Genomic DNA, 16,826 nt, shown 5'->3' with positions numbered 1-16,826 from the left:
GTCTTCGTGTTTCTTCTGGTTAGATCTAAACTCGGCGGTATTTTTGTAGTTTCTGGTTGGTAGTTGTCCGTTGGTTGTTTCTGATGTCTGGATGCTTTGTTTGACCAAGTGTTGAAAGGTCGTCGATATGGGCGTTCGGCTCTAAAGTGGAATATATGATAATAACAGCCGTCACGTAAAATACAGTCAGCACTGTACTTCGACGTTGTCACTATCTTCATAAAGTACGTAGGCAGGTTAGTGTTTTTAGAAAAAAATTCGGTGAACAGCATACACATTGGCTTGGATTTGAAGTTCTATGGCTTGTTTGATTTCTTCTGGTTCTATTGATGAGTCGACGCCCCTGAGGAATATTGAGTAAAGACTGACTGGACTTTTAGTAGGGGAACAACTTACATTAAATTCGGTGTTCCATGGTTGGCAAAGATAAATTACCTACAATTAGGTGTTAAGTTTGATTTAACTATAAGCAACTTGTGTAAAGTTATTCAACAAAAACCACTCAATTCTCACCAAAATGTTTGTGCACGCCTACGCAAAGAATCAAGAGAGATATTGGTCTAATATTTTTACTACAGCTTCATCAAAAGGTAAAGGTGAACTGTGTTTACTTTTTATGTCATTTGAACGAAAGACGGTTGACTTAAAGCAACAAACCTATAGGGTGAAAACACGTGAAGATACACAAGTATAGGTTAGGCCAAACAAACTAGATTAGCAGTTTTTAGCTCAGGTTTTCAAAAGAATCATGCGGGTAGACCGTTATTTTAATTATTCATTGCCACATTAGTAGTATAAATTTGCTAAGCTTTATAAAATTCTCCTAATTAAAGAGGGCTTAGCATCACGTGGTATTATCTTAAGAAATTTGCGAAAATAATGATGTTTATTATGGCTGTACCGATTGTATGAGGGTGAGGACAATGAACTGTTAATCTAGTTTCCATAACGTTATTATAAAGGGAATTATTAACGTAAGTTTAGTGAGGAAAACAATCGCCATATATGTTAAAGAATCTGGTTGGTTGTGTAAAGTATATGTCTGTTCCGAATAATAGGGTTGCGATCCTAAGGTCAATGTTAGTTCCTATCGAGTGTCACTTTCTTCCTTGCTGTGGTTTGTTGGTGCGTATTAACAAAAACTCATGATATCTTATCAAAAACATCTTAGGTATGAAAAAAATGGAGTGGCCAAAATAGGATTGAGCGTGCGATTTGAGGGAATGAAACCAAAATTGGCGACCAAACTGATTACTACACTTATAACATTGATAATAAGTTTACAGCAAATACCCATTCGTTAGTTAGATAGGCCGCGTAATTTGTTTTATCCACCATCATGCCTAAATGTAAACAGAAACGCAGACTGGTTAAGTAATGAATGGTCGATAATTTTGATTTCAGTCTTTTAAGTCACACGCTGAATCCTTTTTTAGTCGCAAATTTTCTCACACCTAAAATATTTTTGTTTAGGTTATTAATACTGACTTACAAAGGATTTCATATACGTTATTAATACTGAATTACAAAAAATATATTTATTATCAATATTGATTTACAAAGAAGCTAATATATACATATATTGTCAATACTGACATATAAAGGACATTATACGTATGTTTGCATCTTTCGGTATATTCATGACATTATTACAATAGTAAAGTAACATCACAAAGAGAAAATTTTAGTTTGGTTATTTTATAAACAATACTTAAACAAGGTTGCATAAATATATAATCACGTGGTATCAGCAAAGTAAAAAAATATAAGGATGTTTTCTGTCTGTGTTTTAATTGTCCCTCTGTCTCGAAGTATTTATATGCAAATGAGTTCAATTATTCACTTATTTACCTCTTATTTTTCTTTATTTGCGTGTCTACTGTCTGAGAAACAAATGATGCTTGTATGCGTCGTACAACGTGATAAAGAAATTATAACATTAGAAGAAAAAAATCATATTTGGAAAACGCTTTACATTTTCATTCATGACTAAGCGCTGTGGGTAGAGAAAATTCTACATAGCTGGAAATACCGAAGTTAGTATATTTAGCATGTGCTTAGGCAGCTTTACCCTACCTAGAAAACACCTTTCTAGTAAAATTAAACTGACAGTGTGTAATACATCGGTAAGTATATGATTACCTTTATGTTTAGCATGAACCTAAGCAGCTTTCCATGGCTCCCAAAAGTCGTTGCTTGTAAAATCCGGTTTACGATGTGCAATACATGGCAAGTATACTATTACTCTTATATTTAGCACGTGTCTATGGAGTTTCTCATGGAACGAAAACTCATTCCTTGTAAAATTAACTTGATGATGTGCAAAACAAGGATATATGATTATAGCAGTTGTCTAGCTGTACGTAACATGCCTTTTGAAAGAAGTACAATCAGAAGTGAGATCAAATGTCAGGTGTTAGGAAATTAGTGGATTAACTACAAGTGCATGATTTAGATAGTTAAACAAACATAGTTAGGAAGGCCTAGGAATTACCAGAATTATAAAACTATATGTTGAATTTTATTCCGGCTTGTTGTTGAACAGTGCAGATTTCCTAATGGACAAACCGAGAGACCATACTCTATAATATTAAATGTTTTGAGTACCTCGAGTGGAATTTTGTAGCATGTATTCACTTCTTACATCATGTATTGAATAATATGTTCTTGTATGCAGTAATTCATATATTTGCCTTTCTTTGTTCTGCAGTTTTGAGGTTCCTAGTGAAAAAAGGCTAGTTTATTCGGTATATTACGAAATTGAATATTACATACCTTATAAACATGAACTACTTTAATTAACTTGTTTCACAGTTTTCGCGCAAAGCTACATAAAGTGCTATCTGCGTATATCCGTCCCTAATTTCGAGTTAATACACCACTGAAAGGCAGCTGGTCAACAGCCTCCAACTGTTGATCTAGTCTTGTCTGATCGAATAGTAAGATTTGACAGTTCTTTTATAACGCATCCTATCCCTAAAGTGTGAAGCGCGTTTTTTCCAAAACAACGGATCGTGAGCCTTGAATGCTCGTATCAGTAGCTCAGACACGCCAATTTCTAGCTATCTCAGACCTCCACTACTTTATCGATTACATAGTGTACTAGCTACGAACAGCCATTATCAATAAGAAAACATACATTTTATTTAGCGGTTTTCGTTTAAAATGGCCTAAACTTTACTAACTTCTTGGACTTGTTTCAAGTCTACGGATTTACAACGTTAAAATCAGGGGTTCGATGCCCCTCAGCGGACACAGCAGATAGCCCAATGTGGCTTGGTTATAATAAATCGCAAACGCTTATTGGACTTTTCAATTCTCTGATTTTCAGGGATATTTAGAATTATTTAAAAGTATGTTGGAAAACAATATATTTGGAAGGAAAAATGGTAAAACTGGTAAAGATAGAAAAACGTTGAATTAATAACGATTATAATATTTTTAAACGTTATACGTTTTATACGTTACTACAGAAGAAACGACATGTTTGTAGAGATTTATACAAAAATGATGTCATAATTATTACAGTTTAATTAAGCATTTTAAAGTACGCGTATGTAAACAGCTCATACACCTACGCATATTTATAAGTATGGCTGTGTTACAAGAACATTTAATAGATATGCATATCAGTAAAAAATATCCTTTAGGTACTTTAGTTATCACCATCGTTATAATCATTAGAGTAAGTATTTCTTATAGACACAGTTCAATAGAAAGTAAATTCTGTTGAAAACAAACACAGCGCGTTCTATTACAGAGACTTAGACCATTACATGTACAAAACATGTCTTTATTTCCATACATGATTCAAAGGTGCTCCTGACTATGGGTTTGATATTCATTTAGACATCCATGATCTCGTCATGCACACGTGATATAACATCATATACGAGGGCTGTTCAAAAAATACGCAGACTGTTTGAATTGCGCGGCTCCAGTTGGTTTCAGGGAAATCCGTTGGTGTCGCTAGATTTGCACAGATCAGCTGATTACGACGCCATTTCCTGATTGCAGATAACTTCATTTGTGTATTAGCTACGCGGGTTTAAGTGAAGTGCGATTTTTTCGTTTGGCGGATTTCAGAATGAATGACCTGAAGGAGCAACGACTTGCTGTGAAATTTTGTGTTAAACTTGGAAAATCTGCGACTGAAACTTTTGCTATGCTTAACACGGCTTACGGTGATGTTTCTATGAAGCGTACAGCATGTTTCAAGTGGCATAAACGTTTTAAGGATGGTCGACAGTCCATTGAAGATGATGAGCGTCCTGGACGTCCTTCCACGTCAACTGACGACCCACACGACGACAAAATCAACACCCTGGTGCGGCAAATCGACGCCTGACTGTCAGGGAGCTTGGTGAAGAGTGTGGGATATCAGTTGGATTTTGACCGAAAAATTGAAGATGCACGGCGTTGCTGCGAAATTTGTGCCTCAGAACTCGTGAGTTTTTGGCCAAACACTCGATCACTGTTCTTCCCCACCCCCCCTACTCACCTGACCTTGCTCCTTGCGATTTTTTCTTGTTCCCCAAACTTAAAAGATCCTTGAAAGGAAGAAGATTTGAGACGATTCCCGAGATTAAAGCAAATGCGACGAAGGAGCTGGAGGACATTACAAAAGAAGCGTACCAGGACTGTTTCAACAAGTGGAAACACCGTTGGGATAAGTGTGTGCGTTGGGGAGGAGAGTACTTTGAAGGGGTTCCAGACCTGTAACTTCTAAATAAAGTACATTTTGTTTTATGACGTCAGTCCGCGTATTTTTTGAACAGACCTCGTATATCGATACAAGGTGGGAGGTTTGTTAAGCCAGTGTCTTTTTTAGACAAATGTTATAATTTTATCCTAGCTTCCTCTAGCGTGGGATCGTAAAGTACTTCACTAATTTACTGGATGGTGTAGCTGGATCTACGTCACTATTTCCAAGACTTGGTGAATACATCAGGACTTTTACTCATAATCAGTTTCCTATCAATTCCGTAGACTGATGATTTGAAGTCATCCAGTTAGAGTTGAAACACGTAATTTGCTTTAATCATTTTACTATAGCTAAATAATACAATATAACCGAATAAATTAGCATATTATTTTTAGTATGAAGAATGATCTCTTCAACAAATCACCATTCTTTAAAGAAAATTCTAATATAATACAGATCATGCCACATATACAGTTATCTAAAGCAAATCATATATATGTACTATTACATCTTGGGAAGTTTCGTTCTATTTATTTATGAGTGAATATAATCCAATTGATGTGACCATGATAAAGCTTAGTTTCTAGTGATAAAAAGTAATTTCATTGGTTAATATTTGTTCAATAGTATTACTAAAAGTTGTTTTTATTACTGTAGTTCTTATTTCAAAAACAAAACATTGTCACATTAGTGTCAGTGAGCTAAAATATCCAGATTCGAAAAATGTTAAAATCACAAGTTTGAAGTAAAAGCGAATATGATTGCAACTTTACAACAGGCCTATCATTAAAGCAGAGTTAATAACCATTCCAGTAATGCATGTTATAGGTGTAAACAATTCTGATATACTAAACTTCCAAAATTGTGTATTTGACACTCGAATAATTACATCACCTTTGACCCCGAAACTTTTTTTTCAGGATTTGAAAGGGAAGAGAGTTGTTTAAAAGTAACAATTGTAACTTTAACAGTTAACACCTTTCAAAATAATCCAAAATTGTACTGGACTCCTCACATTCGTTATATTTCTCACTATTTGTTGTGTAAAAAACGTTGTTTATTTTTAGATCAGTATATTATTTGAATGTATTACGTTAAACAAGTGTGTTTAATTGTTTGTATTACGCATTTTGTATAACTGTCAGAGCGTTGAAGTTAACCTTTCTCATGATAAAGAATAGTTTATGTGACATAAATATACTCTAGTGTAAATTAGTTTGAGATATTGAGTAGCTGGACCTTGTTAATACGTGTAAGTTAATGTTCTAATAACGTATAATTAAGTGTTTACCTTTAGGAGAAACACGTACTACTGATATCTCGCTTGTAAGCTGAGTTAATAATTGAAAGAAAAAGAATCCACTTTGAGACCTTCTTGATTGCACTGTTTCTTGTTACATAGAAAACACCGTTAATTCTTCAAATTATTATATTAAGATAAATCTTTGTTAGTGACGCAAATAAGTTTCAATGTGATAATTTTAACTGGAGGTGTATTAGCACACTTTATTCCAACCCGCTTAACAATTATATTCTTGTAATAAAACTTTCGTTTTAACTTTCATCAATCTTTCTACCTGTGATTATAATTGTCATAAATTTTATTTATAGACAACTGTTAAAACTGTGCAAATTGACGTTCGGTGAAAAATGTGTAAGGCAATATTTGGTGAACAGTGTGGAAGTTAACGTTCGGTGGTTGTTTGTAATACAGTAAATACGTGAAGCAACGTTTTCTTAGCAGTGTGCAAGATAATGTTTATTCCACAAAAATGTACTTTATGGACGTCCTTAATGAAACAGATGTATTTATTAAAAACACTCCCTCACTGTTTCGTCAACAAGAACTCTAGGAGTCTCTATCCTATAAATGTATCCATGTATTGATAAGTTATAATAAAATTACAGAATACGAGACTAAAGATGAACATAAGTCGCGAGATCATATGGCTCTCTATAAACAAGAGAATATTAGTCACCTGTTATAAAGGAATATTATTTAACATTAATCAGAGCGCGAAGAAGACGTTTCATTACAAAAGCTAAAATAAAGGAATAATAATACGTAGTGCTTCCTATAACATCATCCCTGACCCATAATGAACAACAATTTGATTCTTTATGTTAAACGTGTGTGTGTCAAATTTGAAATGTATGCAACTTGTGTTATTCTTAGTCACTATATCAGTTTTTTGTTTTAACTGGTTTTTTTTTCTGGGTGAATGGATGGGAAACTATTTGTGGTTTTTGTTGCTGTAAGGACGCATCATTGGCTACGCAACTGAAACTCTATAAAGTTATACACCAATCAGTTATTGACGTGAGTTACGAATTAGGAACAACTTCTAAACACAACCAAACCAGTACTTTGTTGCTAAAACTATAAATATTACAGTATTGTTAGTTAACAATATATGTTGAAACAAAGTGTAAACTAGATTATACAATATATATTGAAAAGTTTGGCAATAGTTACAACCACGATGATTATATTACAATTTAAATGCTAACACCTTTAATTTCGGTCATTGTTTCAAAGCATCTGCTTAAGAAGGACCGATGTTATACAGAGAAGGACAAACCGTGGGAAGAGAGCTCATACATTTCTCGACGTTATGAAGATTTGTTTCTTTGTTGTTGATTTTCTCGCAAAGTTACTAAAGAGTTCCCTGCTATAGCTGTCCCTAATTTTTAAAATAATAGATTAGAGGCAAGGCAGCTAGTCAACACCACCCACCGACAACTCTTGGGATACTGTTTTATCAACGAAAAGTGGGATTGACTGTTACATTCTAACGCTCCTATGACTGAAAGAGCGAACATGTTCAATAACGTCATCTGAACCTGCTAACCGCAGTGAACATTTAATTTAATTGACGTGTAAAAAGTACGTAATTGCATTTATTGGAGTTGAAGTGGCCACTGTGAAGAATATGTCACCAACAGTCTTTATTCGTGCACTTCATTGGAAGTTTTCCGCTTTTGATTAGTTCTTATTGCAAGTTGGTTTATATGTTAAATTTAGAGTGAAACTGAAAACAAGCAACACATTCTTTTCTTTCTTACCAAAAGAAATATCGTTAATTTGACTTAATTTATTGTATAAGTTTCTATTACCATTGAACATCACTTATGTCTGTGCATCTGGTAAACTGTTTAAATCAGGCTTACTCTATTTAAAACAAGGACAATTCAGTGAGTCTTTATAAACTGTTCAAATCAGGCTTAGTCTAGCTAAAGCACGGACAACTGAACTTGGCACAGTGAGCCTTTAAGAATGTGTAAGAAGCCGAACACTACAGTTCATGGTACATGTACTAAAAATCGGTTTATTCGACATTTTATTCTGTTGAATAAACAAACTATAGACGTAATTGTATTTTAAAATAATGTAGAAATCGTTTGTAAACAAACATTTGTTTAAGCGCAAAGCTAAACAATACGCTACCTGCGCTTTGTTCATCACGGAGAATTGAACCTCGGATATTAACATTGTAAGTCCATAAGCGTACTGTTGACCCACCTGTAGACATGAATCTTAAAAAATAAAGTTTTACGATGAACAGATGCATTTTGTAATGAAAACATGTATATTTATTTGTTCAGTAACAAATAAAGGACAATTTATTAGAGTAGATTAAAACCTAGTAAGCACAATACACATTGAAACTAATATTGCATGATTAATTGTTATCAGCATTGTAATAAAAAGGCTAACGTATTGAATAACTATAAGACGACAACTGAGAATAAGTATGATAGAAAGTACATATAGTTTACTGTAAAACATATCTATGTTAGTTAAATATGTTAGTTTTTCGGGCTCATTTATAAAAATCTATGAAACGATGTAATTCAAAATTATGTTAATAATCATCTGTATAGCTAAACGAGTCGATAACTTTAAGTTTTAGAATAAACTGGCTACGGGCGAAACGGGTTCACATCTGTTTCAGGATTTTTTGTCTCAAGTGTCAAGTTCTGAATGAAAATTGAAATCATTTTTTTATTCTTGAAATGTCAGTATGCTTCAAATTCTAATATAGTATAATTTCCAAACTTTTTTGGTATCCATCTACACATAAAAAATAAGGTATAAAACTCTGTATAGTTAAAGTTTCATTCTTACTAGGTTTCTTCAAAGAAGTTGAACGATATCTCAGATTTTGAGTTTTTAGCAGTGAGAATGACATAAGGACGTTATATGTTAGGCTACTTTGTACAGTGAGAATCACATAAGAACGTTATATGTTAGGCTACTTTGTGCAGTGAGGATGACATAAGAACGTTAAATGTTAAACAACTTTGAATATCAGTCAGCCTGCCACTCATCTGGTTTTAAAAAAGATTAATTATGTTTACTGTAAATGCTATTCTTCTTATATTTGACATCTATAATATTCAGAACAGTGTTATTTGGAGAAGTCAAATCTAGTACGTCGTTAGATTTAAGGTATGCTGACGTGTAGTCGTTATAAAATACAGACATTTTTGTAAAAAGCCGGGCGTGGCCTAATGGTTAACATACCAGGCTGAGATATGCCGCTAAACATGTTGCATACTTTCAGTCATGGACCGTTATAATTGTGAGAACCAATCCCGTAATTCGCTTAAAAGTAGCTGTGGGGACGCTAGATGTTGTTAGAGTATCTGTGGGGACATTAGATGTTGTTAGAGTAGCTGTGGGGACGCTAGATGTTGTTGACTTGAATGATTTCTCTCCCTCTAGTCACTTCTAAATTAGGAATAGCTTGAAAGATGGGGTCTTTGACTGGACGTTTATCCTAACTGTGGCCTTAGGTTTCGTTGAGACTGAAAATACCAAATGAATTTCTCAGGCTAAATAACTCCTGCCTCGCAGTGGCACAGCGGTATGTATGCAGACTAACACCCCTTTAAACCGTGTCGATACCCTTGGTGGACAGAGTACCGATATCTCATTGTGTAGCTTTATGTTTAATTCCAAATAAAATAACTTCTACAAATATAGGCCTAGTGAAATATTTTATTTCTGTATTCAATTATATAGGATAAATTATTCACAAAAGCAAATTTGTAATTCTAGAAATAATCAGAATGAGAGATTTTAGGTGCAAATTTGTCCGCTGCAAAATTAACATCCTGGACACTTTTTACAACTTACTCCAAATGTCAGCTATATTTTATTAAAGAAAATTGCAGTTGTTAAAATTTTACCTTGATACATTTTAAATAAACTTCCTGATAATTTACGCCTGGCGAAGGAAATTCTAGAAATTAGTATTATTACTGGGAAGCAAACAAAACAAAGTAATTTGAAGTGATTCTTAGTATTGAGGACATGCTTGTGTTGATTACACAGTGGATGATTACCAATTAGTAGTTAACTCATCATTTGTTTTGCCAATTTATCTGCTGATCAGACACGTTGAGGTCAATCCAATAAACTAACTTTGTTTTCTGCTGCTATATCGATGACTTTCTCATTGTGAATCACCTTTATCCCCTCCCCATAAAAAAAAGTCGGTAATTTTCTTCCAAACCCTCGAAAAACCAGAAAGCGTAAGATGAAGACTATCGAGTATGTAAGAACGAAGATCGTGAAATCTAAATGTCACACACTCGATTCATGTGAGTTGAGATGTTCATTACAAATCTACAACACTAAAAATCTACTGAGAGTTCAGTCTCGACTTTATTGTTTCTGTGAGTGAGGGATTTTAGTTTTAGAAATACTCGATAGTGGAAATATATCCTGCACACGTTATTGCAAAAGTTTAAGGAGTAAAACGGCTCAAACTGAGTCAAGATATTTTGATTTTGAGAAGTATGATGTTTTTACCTTAGGAGTTAGTTCTATTGAGAAGGTATGTAAACTTTTCATCATCTGGTTTCGATACATTTTAGTTGTGAGGTAATCTTCTTTAAATAATAATTTCTAATGTTAAACATCTATTACAGTAATGATCTGTCATATTGTAATTTAAGAACAAGGCTACAAGGTGAGGACAGTCTAGGCGAGAGAAATATGATGCACTAAAAGGTGGGGACACAGTCTAGACTAGAAAAGCACGGTACAAGAGTTGTTATATAGTACAAGGTAAGACTATAGAAATATGATGCATAAGCTGTAATCTGGTCATATAAAAAGCCAAAATTGTAACATCTATAGAATATTTATCAATGGAGAAATCCAAACTCCGCTGTCACCTACAAAAAATATTTTATATTTCAGAACGGTTCCAGACTATAATGAAATTCATGAACATATATGCATAAAACTCTTGTGTGACCTGGGCTAGCGATAAATGTTTCTATTGTAGTTTGATGTACAATTCTGTTGGACTAGAATTGTAGATTATAAATAGTAATAAGTCTTATAAACTGAAATCTCACAATTTTTTAGTAAAAACACTCAATATATTGGTATTCCTAGTTGCCATATATTTCATGGAGACTAAAGTTGTTCAATTTTATTGTGGAGCCTCAGTGTATTGGTAATCCGACTTGTGACACCTCAAACTTAATTCTGTTTATACATGTCAAAACTGTTTTCTTTAAAGTGACAATACGTGAAAACAGATAATAAAGTTTGTTTCTCTCCAAGGATTAAATATTGTGTGAGTTGCTTCTAGTAGATAAACTTATAAAACTACTTTGTACCAAATATTGGCTCTTCTACTTAGTTATAAAATATTAGTTTGTTTTAGCGCATAGCTACACAATGAGCTATGTGCGGTCCATCTATTGTAGGAAGTCATATCCCTGATTTTAGCATTCTGAAATCCGTAAGTTTATCACTTGCTCGCCAGCGTACCAACTTATAAATGTTGTTTATTAACATTACATGAAACGTGTTTTCTACAGATGTAATAAAGCTATGATCAGGCAATTTTGCCTCTCTCTAGTACATTGTTTATCGATTTATCTACCAAACTATTTTCCCATACGTTTGTATTTTTCACATTTCTGCTTTCGTATTTATATGATCTATATAGCGGGCTTAGATTTCTTTTATTATTACATAAAACAATTCTAATTATGCATTGATTTTATTGGTTACTTTAATTAGAACAACATTAGTCTACAGAGTGATGATCTCTGAAAGATACCTCAATATACCCGTTCAAACCAGATATTATTAGTTTGTTTTGAATTTCGCTCAAAACTACAGCCGTCCCTAATTTAACAATGTGAGATTAGAGGGAAGGCAACTTGTCATCTCCATCCACCGCCAACTTTTGAGCTACTCTTTATTACGTATTATACTTTATTTGGGACGAATCTCCGATTTATTATATCACGTACGTTAAGTATTATTATTTCAAGTAACCGGAATTTTGAATTTAAATTTAAAAGTTAATTAAATGTTAATAGGTATCAAATCTATGATTTTTGTCAACAAGTTCGATACAAACAGTTTCCTTTTTTAACATAAATATATTTTAATATACAAACATAAAAACAATACAATTTATAATAACGGTTATTACTAATTGTTATTACAAATTATAGTTTATAGACAACAGTTTTACAAACTTACAGACAATACTGTATAGAACTGAACATTTTATCGAAGTTTCAAGTACACAACGAGCGGATTAATTCTGAGTTGATTTTTTTACACCTTGTCTGACCTTTCTAACTCGATTGGCTTCACACCGCTACAAGTTCACTTCTTACAAATGACGATATTTAATATCTTCTTAGAAATATTAACGTTGGAAGTAATTCACTGAAGTTGAGTGGTTTGTAATGTTCAAAATCTATAAACGTTCCTGGTCCAATTTTATAGGTTTCCGATTAATAGGCCTGACATGGCCAGGTGGATAAGGCACTCGACTCGTAATCTGAGGGTCGCGGGTTCGAATCCTCATCACACCAAACATGCTTACTCTTTCAGCCGTGGAGGCGTTATAATGTGACGGTCATTCCCACTATTCGTTGGTAAAAGAATAGCCCAAGAGTTGGCGGTAAGCGATGATGACTAGTTATCTTCCCTTTAGTCTTACAGTGCTAAATTAGGGACGGCTAGCGCAAATAGCCCTTGTATAGCTTTCCGCGAAATTCAAAACGAACCAAACCAATCCAATTAATAGACGTTAATCACAATCATAGCTTCTTAGGTCTATAGCACACTGTCTGTAGCTAGCCAGTAGTAATAATATTCGTATCTCAGCGCGTCGGTGTTTATATACAAATCATGCCAGTTTCTAGAATTTCAACAATGATACAGCACGTTTTCTTAAACAAATATTATTGCTTCTCACTTTCAAGAATTTTCTAAAAATTTAAAAAACAAACGGGATTTGCGCAATACACAGTCAAGAATATACGTCACATGCAAAAAAAGAAAACTATACAGAAACAAGAGTAGACACAAAAATAAATGTACAATAGTGGGATTGACGAATACATTATAACTCTCCCACGGCTGAAAGGGCGAGCATATTTGGTGTGACGGGTATTCTAGCCCTCGACCTGAAGATTACGAGTTGAGCGTCTTAACCACGTGGCGATGCCGGGCCTTGAAATTACTAGTGCTACGTATTTGTGTGTGTGTGTTTATAGAGAAAAACAAAATTCCCGAATTATTTTAAAATTTAAACGTCTACTTGATTTCTCTATATATCAAACGTGTTTTAACGCAAAGGGAGCATCTCCACTTGTAGTTATTTTCACGTTAGGATATTAGACCGTAATAGATTTATGATGAGGACGGCATTCCTTCTCATTAAGAGGAGCAGTAGTGGCATGACAAGCCACACTAGTAAACAGATTGAACTACCGACACTGTACTAAGGAATTTACTACCAAGATTGGAATATTAACGAACAACTTTCTCTTCAAAGGTTAGGAATAGTTGAGCCAAGCTGAATCTGTAATGTAGACCATATAAAAATTAGTGTCAGATCGATTCCTACTCTTGTTTTGGTGTTCTTGATTCGGTGAAGTGGTCAAATCTGTCAAACACCTGGAAAATTCAACGGTTTTGATAGTCATGTTATTGTATCCGATACATTTAAATTATAATGAAACAATTCACTTCATACTTTTTTGATATTCCGGATTTACAACGGAGATCTAATACAAGAAAATATATCGCAATAGATAGATGAATAGAATGATTTGTAGATAAAAGGGAAAGTGGGTACATGTTAAGGATGGAATCATTTTTATGGAATAATCTATAAAATATAAAATGGATAGTCAGACAACAAGATAAATGGAAAGTGAATGTGAAGAAGGTCAGAAGGTAAATATTGTTGCCTTAAGTTTAAAGTTATTATTATGATATGTAATAATTAGATATATTTAGATCAAGCAGTAGATGTATAGTAACTTTAAGATTTTAAGTAAAAATACGACAGTTTGTATCTAATTACCAATAACGTATTATCATTGTTTGAAGCTGTAAGTTAGCATTAAGCATAGGAAAATTATGTGTAGTACATTTTTCTACTATAAGCGTGATTAATGGTACACATTCCTGTTCGTGTGTTTAATGGTAGACACATAATGGTTCCATTATGAACTTTGTTTAGTGAAACATACTTTAAACCTAGGCCTATTGTTAATAAACATTCATTACGTGCCAATAAACAGTAATATACAATGTAACAAAATTCTACAACAGGTATTAACGTTAAGCACCATTTTCCAAATCGTATATGATCATGGAAATGATTATAATTAAATAGAAACTCCGTTATAAAGTTAAATATGAAGATGCAATACTTAGCTTCGTAACTGGTGGTAAACCTTTAAGTTGTTTTGGTTGCTTTGGAACGTGCTATGTGTAAAAACATCCATTTAAAAGAAGTTCGAGCAAAATATAAATTTCCGAGTTTGTTTTTAGTCCATTTTAACAAGGTTTCTGTGTTGTACACAAGTTTTCTGATGTAATATTTCTTGTAATATAACGCAATGTCTAAACGCCGGAAGGAGTACTTGAAATTTCAACCAACAGTCAGGTTTTGAAATAATACGCAATCAAATTTAAAGCTGTTCTGATATCACAGGATAAACTACGTTTGAGAAGTAACACACATTTACAACTAATAACACTATATAACAAAATTTTTACTTTTTCTTGTTCATGAGCAGAAAGTGTTATTTCCCAATTGCGTATGCCTAAAGTAAATGGAAAAGGCCCATTCTTCTCTTCAAACTTTGCTTTTGTGACCTGGGAGCGAATAACGAAAACATGATGGGAGAATATATTTGGGGGCTGATACGTGAAAGTGATTTACATTACAGTCGCAAGTCTCAAAAAATTACTCACTTATAAACATTTTTGTATAGCTTTAGTATAAATACATGTAAATCTTGATTCATATGTTGTTTTATTTAGACTTTATGCAAATGAAAACGTGCAAATTTGTCCATTTTTACATAGAAAATGGGTTAATTTCTAAATTTCATTATCCAAGTCACAAAAGCAAACTTTGAAGGGAAGAACGGTCATTTTCTGTCCTTTTACAACATAAGCAATTGAGAAATAACACATACTATCCAGGAACTAAATTTGTGTTACATAGTGTAATCTGTTCGACCTACAACAAAGAAACTTAGTACGTTTGTATAGCTCATAAATTAAAGCCGTTTAAGATTAGTTTAGTTTATTTTGAATTTCGTGAAAAACTACACGGGGCTTATCTGCATTAGCCGTCCCTAATTTAGCAATATAAGATAATAGGGAAGGTTGCTAGTCATCACCACCCACCGTCAACTCTTGGGCTACTATTTTACAAACGAACAGTGGGATTGACCGTCACATTATAACGCCCCCACGGCTGGGAGGGCGAGCATGTTTAGCGCGAACCCGCGACCCTCGCATTACGAGTCGCACGCCATACGCGCTTGGCCATGACAGTAAGTCTAAAGACTTATAACTTTAAAACTTGGTTTCAATTACTGTAATAAAAACAGAGAAAATAGCTCATTGTGTACCTTTGTGCTTAACAACAGATTAAAAACTAAACTAACTATATATGGCAATATATAAATGTATGCTAATATCTTGGAATAAAACGAAAATATAAATTTCCTTTAAGTGTTTTTTGTTAATTTTGCGCAAAGCTACATGAGGGCTATCTGCGCTAGCCGTTCCTAATTTAGCAGTGTAGGACTAGAGGAAAGGTAACTAGTCATGATCACCCATCGCTAACTCTTTTATCAACGAATAGTGGGATTGCCGTAACGTTATAACGTCCCCAAGGATGAAAGGGCGAGCATATTTTGTATGACGGGAATTTGAACCAACGACCCTCGGATTACGAGTTGAGTGCCTTAACTAACTGTCCATGCCGGGCCTTGGTTTAACTGACAAGCACAATATGGGTTGAAATTTGTTAGAACGTGTGCTCTTTTATTACCAGAAGTTTGATGAATTTGTGTATACGCAATTAATTTAATTTACTCTATGATAAAACACATGGTTTAGACAAGCAAGTGTTGGGTGCGAAGTTTCTTTAACAATTTTCGTTATGAAGTATAGTGGTTGAAACATCTATGAAACTTATTGTTTGTTTGTTTTTTAAATAGTTTCAAATCACCCCAGTAGAAGCCAAAATCTACCAACCAATAAAAATGCAGGGATACAAACTTTGAAAAGCTTCTTTGTGGATTTTGATTTACCAGACTCTGTGGTCAGTATCAGTAGCTAGGTAAGACTGGTGATATTCAAAGCATTGCTAATATAACTATAAAACACTAAAAGTATTGCTAAACATACAAGCAACAGAAGTGTTTACGTTTTGATTTGTGTACAATACAAATTGTATATTTATTGTTCCAGAAAAATAAAAGTTTATTCATGAGAAAATTTCTTATGATTTTTGATAATTTTGTAATTAAACTTTTATTTTTCTGCAACAATAAATGTACAATTTGTATTGTACCTTCATCTGACGTAACACTGAGGCTCTTATTCAATAACTACCAATTCGATAATGAAGATTAATAATATTAATAAATAAGACTGGGAGTAAGGTTGGGAGAATGTAAATATTAATTAACCATATTATGTAATGTAATTATGTAATTATTAATTAATAATAATAATAAAATATTATTAGAATTAATATATAATTCTAATATATTCTAAGTTCGTCTGATGTGGAACTCCTAATATCGCAGT

General features: G+C 33.5%; 1 long non-coding RNA gene across 1 annotated transcript in view; it reads left to right on the top strand.

Moving 5' to 3' along the window:
* The window catches only part of LOC143228046 (uncharacterized), a 120,868-nt gene extending 104,521 nt beyond the window's left edge, over nt 1-16,347 (top strand). The window contains exon 3 of the long non-coding RNA XR_013015161.1: nt 16,232-16,347. This is a non-coding gene — a long non-coding RNA (uncharacterized LOC143228046). The remainder of the gene's footprint in view (nt 1-16,231) is intronic.
* Nucleotides 16,348-16,826: the final 479 nt, after the last annotated feature.

The sequence above is a fragment of the Tachypleus tridentatus genome, chromosome 10 (assembly GCF_004210375.1).
Source record: "Tachypleus tridentatus isolate NWPU-2018 chromosome 10, ASM421037v1, whole genome shotgun sequence".
Classification (NCBI taxonomy): domain Eukaryota; kingdom Metazoa; phylum Arthropoda; class Merostomata; order Xiphosura; family Limulidae; genus Tachypleus; species Tachypleus tridentatus.
Note: the sequence above shows the minus strand (reverse complement) of the source record. Positions and strands in the feature narration are given on the sequence as shown.